General features: G+C 36.9%; 1 protein-coding gene across 1 annotated transcript in view; it reads right to left on the reverse strand.

Annotated features, from left to right (window-relative positions):
- The window catches only part of LOC102768939 (guanylate-binding protein 1), a 46,664-nt gene that overhangs the window by 4,591 nt on the left and 36,873 nt on the right, over positions 1–5,200 (reverse strand). The gene's annotated exons all lie outside the window — the stretch shown is intronic.

A 5,200-nucleotide genomic window follows, 5' to 3' on the forward strand; every position in this document is an offset into this window, starting at 1 on the left:
AGTAATAACATATTTTCATTTAGGGGAGTGGCTTTTTTTATATTAATGACTTATAAGGGGAAAACAAATCCAAATGAAAATGGTTGTTAGCAGGACTTGGACTTTGAATAGTCTTCTGATTAGTGTTTTTGGTTACACTGATTCTCACTAGGTCCTCTTATGACCATTCGCAGATAATTGCATAACAAATAGTCCAGATTGGTGGGCTCTCTAAAGCCTTAAATGTAGTTTAATTTTCTCTATTATTTTTACAGCAAAATTGACTTATGTAAAAGTAATAATACTTATAGCTATTTTATCTAGTCATTATTATTCACCTAACACTTTCCATTCTTATTAAATAGTCAAAACAATACTATGAGGCAAATATAGATCATTTGCATTGGTTTTACAGTTAGAAAGCTGAGGGTAAAAGAAGTGAAATAATTTGCTAAGGCAACTGTGTTAATGACAGAGTTTATATTTAAACAACAATTTAGGAATTCTGAACATTAATCTTTAACTCAAGTTCTCTGCAGGTTAGGACTCATGGCTGATTTTTTGTGTGGTACCTTTATGCATCTGTGTTAACTGTCTTAGCTTATAGCCCAGTGTTGGCGAACCTTTTGAGCTGGGCGTGCCAGCATTTTGAAAAACCCTAACTTAACTCTGGTGCCGTGTCACATATAGATATTTTTTGATATTTGCAACCATAGTAAAACAAGATTTATATTTTTGATATTTATGTTATATATTTAAATGCCATTTAACAAAGAAAAATCAACCAAAAATATGAGTTCGCATGTCACCTCTGACACATGTGTCATAGCTTCGCCATCACGGTTACAGCCTCTTGTTAATAATTAGAATAGTATCTAATGACCACTATAGTCTTCAAGATTCCACTTTATATTTTCATGATCCCTGATTGCAAAACTTGGTCTCTTAGCATGCAAACAGAAATGAAAAAAAGCACATATGGTTTAGTGCCAGCTCTTATTTGAATATAAATTAAAATAATAATAAAAAAATTTTTTTAAAAAGAAAAAATATTAAATAGTGTAGACAATACCTAGAAATGAGGGGATTGTCTCCAAATTGAATCTTTAATACTTACCTTCTCTACATCTCCCAGCCCCTCAGTGTCAAGCAGAACTAGGGTGTGGTTTGGCTTCTTAGGGTGAGGCACACACCACATCCAGATGCCTTTGGTGTGAGACTGAACCGTGGAGCCCAGAGAGAAGCCTCAGGGGGAGAGGAGAAGATAGATGGAGTGGAGTTTTAATAGCAGATATGTCTTAAAGATAAAAGTTAACATAATCAAGGTAAGAAGAGAGAAAACAAAACTACAACCAGTTGCTTGGCTGGCACTGACTCAGTGGTTGAGCGTTGACCTATAAACCAGGCGGTCATGGTTTGATTGCTGGTCAAGGCATATGCCCTGGTTGTGGGCTCCATCCCCAGTATGGGGTGTGCAGGAGGCAGCTGATCAATGATTCTCTCTCATCATTGATGTTTCTATCTCTCTCTCTCCCTCTCTCTTTCTCCCTGAAATCAATAAAAACATATTTAAAAAACAACTAGAACCATTATTATTTTACAGAGAAACAGAGAAATTCAAATATTCAATACACAAATACATTCAACACCTTTTTATTATAAAAACAATTAACAAATTAGGACAAGAAAACTAATGCAACATAATAAAGGCCATATATATTAAAAGCCTTCAGTGAACATCTCACTCAATGGAAAGCTTTCCTTCTACAACAATTAACCGAAATAGTTCAAAGACCTATATGTAAGAGCTAAAACTATGAAACTCCTAGAAGAAAACGTAGGGGGAAAGCTTCATAATATTGAATTTGGAATGATTTCTTGGATATGATACCAAAGAATAAACAACAATAGAAAAATAGATGAGTTGGACTTCAAAATTAAAGCTTTTGTGGATCAAAGGCTACTATCAATAGAGTTTAACAGGTATCCTATGTAATGGAGGAAAATATTTCTTAGTTAAGGGATGGATATCCAGAATATATAAAGAAGTCCTACAATGCAACCCCAGGAAACAAACAACCCAATTAAAAGATGAGCAAAGGACTTACTTGAACATACATTTCCTTAAAGAAAATATACAAATAACCAGTGAACACATAAAAAGATGATTAACATCACTAGTCATTAGGGAAATACAAATCAAAACTAAAATGAGATACTATTTCACACCCATTAAGATGATCACTCCAAAAAAAAAAAAAAAAGTAAGAGGCAGTGAGAATGTGAAAAAATTAAAATCCTGTGCATTTCTGGGAGAAATGTAAAATGCTACAGTTGCTATGGAAAATGATATGGCAATTCTTTAAAAAATTAAATATAAAATTCTAGGAAAGGAATATAAATCTATGCTTTTAAAAGGGAAATTAAGGCAAAGTGGGAAGAGACAGTGAGTTGACTCTTTCAGATTACAGTAAAGATAAGAGTATAACTATAGATTAAAAGTTAGCTTTCAATATTCCTCTACATCTCTAACTTGCTCTTCCTGTAACACCATACTCCATGTTGGGAGTGTGGGTAGACAGAGGGATCTGGCAGAGCTTAGCTGGTGCCCCTCACCTTTTTGCTGCCCAGCCAGCTTGTTCATCAGGTAGGATTTGCCTGTGCGGTAGAGACCCACAATGGCCACCACCACAACAGGCTGTGTAATGGCAGACAGGATCTTCAAAGCTTCTGGATTAACCACTAGTTGCGTGTTAGTGTTCTCAATGAGGCACACCGGGCCTGGCATCTGGATGTCTGAGGCCATGTCCAGGGTGTCACCTTATCTGCAAGTGAGGAGATGGGATGGATTAGAATTTCCATTCTAAGCAAATCAAGAACTTTCACCAGGTTATTTTGATCTAGAAGGTAGAGTCATAAAATTCCCCAACATGGCCAAAAGTTCTGTGTCAACAGTGAGATGGATGAGGGCAAGATTTGTATACTTTTAGAAAGTTACAGAAGTTCAATTGAAATAGTTCATTAAAAAAAGAGTGGCAAAGTGGTTGAGCATTAGCCCATGAACCAGGAGGTTATGGTTCAATTCTCGGTCAGGGCAAATGCTGAAGTTGCAGGCTTGTTCCCCAGGGGGATCCATGCAGGATGCAGCTGATCAATGATTCTCTCTCCTCATTGATGTTTCTGTCAGGGCACATGCCCGGGTTGTGGGCTCCATCCTCAGTGTGGGGCGTGCAGGAGGCGGCCGATCCATGATTCTCTCTCATCATGGATGTTTCTCTCTCTCTCCCTCTCCCTTCCTCTCTAAAATCAATAAAAATACATTTAAAAAAATTGGTATGACAAGGATATCAAAATTTAACCACTTTCATGAACAAAATCTTTAATTTACCATAGAAAACTTTCTTTTTAGATTATCATTAAAATTTTTGACGAGAGCCCAGCTGGTGTGGCTCAGTAGTTGAGCATCAGCCCATGAACCAGGAAGTCACAGCTCAATTCCTGGTCAGGGCACATGCTCTGGATATGGGCTTGATTCCCAGTAGGGGGCACACAGGAGGCAGCTGATCAATGTTTCTCTCTCATCACTGACGTTTTCATATCTCTCTCTCTTTCTCTATCTCTCTCCGTGGAGGCATCCGATTGATGTTTCTCTCTCATCGATGTTTCTATCTCTATCTCTCCTGTCATCTCTCTAAAATCAATAAAAATACGTTTTTTTAAAAATTTTAAACTAGACAGTAAATGTAAAATAGAATAGGATTTGGAGGGTAGTTTACATCCTGGCTATATGTAAAAATTTCAATTTTTATTCATTAATTCTAGTATGAATAAAGACTTTTGTGAATATATGTTTCATCATTTGATGTATGCTTTTTGGACAGTTTTCACAGATTTGTTGTTGTTGTCAATCTTCACCCAAGGATTTTTTTCCATTATTTGTTAAAGAGAGTGGAAGGGAGGGGGAGAGACAGACAGAGAGAGAAACATCGAAGTGAGAGAGACACATTGATTGGTTGCCTCCAGCATATGCCCTCACCAAAACCTTTCAGTCTGTGAACTAACTTTCTAACCACTGAGCAAACTTGGTAGGGCATTTTTTCACAGGTTTGAAATATGTAAAGATTTTTTTCCATTATTTGTTAAAGAGAGTGGAAGGGAGGGGGAGAGACAGACAGAGAGAGAAACATCGAAGTGAGAGAGACACATTGATTGGTTGCCTCCAGCATATGCCCTCACCAAAACCTTTCAGTCTGTGAACTGACTTTCTAACCACTGAGCAAACTTGGTAGGGCATTTTTTCACAGGTTTGAAATATGTATTTTTTTCTACTAGTTGTGCTTATTTTTCAGAAGTGAAGGTTCACAGAGCTGCTTATACTGCTATTCTGGAAGTGGAACTAATATAACTTACATTTGCAAATTTTATAAAAATGTATGACTGTAGGAAAAACATGACTAGGACCTGCCCAAAGCCTTGGTATGGGCTTGTGCAAGCAAGGGGACCTATACTTCAACTTCATTAGTTTCACAAAAAATTAGCCTCAACTAAAAGGGGGTAAGACTGCACAACTGCAAATACTGAATGTTGCTAAAAACCATGTTTGTGTATTCATGTGTGTTGTGTAAGGGAACCAAAGACTATGAAATATGGATTAAAAGATCAGGAGAGCTAAGGGGAGGGTTGTTTCATGAAAATATATTTCTAATCACACACTTATAGGTTTTCTGTTTTGTTCTGTTTCTCCATTTGGTAGACAAGAAGGAGAAGCAGGAAGAAGACAGGAAGGGAGAAAACTGGGGAGAGAGAGGGAGAGGAAGAGCTGAAAGGAGAGAGAGAGAGGATTGTCAGAGAAGTAGTGATGAGTAAAGTTCATGCCAAGCCAAGGAATTCAGAAGCAGTTTCCAGAAAGCAAGAGCAAACCTGCTTGACAGCACAGAGAGGTCAGGTAAACAAAATGTTGCCTTTAGCAATGCAGGTTCTATTAAGACAAAACTTTTTAGTAAAGTAGTGGGGCCGAATTCTACTTGTAAGGGGTAAGAAAGAAGTTGGCCCTAAGAAATTGGATCTAGTGTACCAGGGCTATTTTTCATTTTATTTTATTTAAAATTTGTTATTTTTCAATTATAATTGACAATCAATAATATATGAGTTTCAGTGTACTACATAGTTGTTAGACATTTGTATACCTTAAATGGATCTCTTGTTTGTGTCTAGTACCTAC

This window comes from Myotis davidii, unplaced genomic scaffold, assembly GCF_000327345.1.
Source record: "Myotis davidii unplaced genomic scaffold, ASM32734v1 scaffold124, whole genome shotgun sequence".
NCBI classification, from domain to species: Eukaryota; Metazoa; Chordata; class Mammalia; order Chiroptera; family Vespertilionidae; genus Myotis; species Myotis davidii.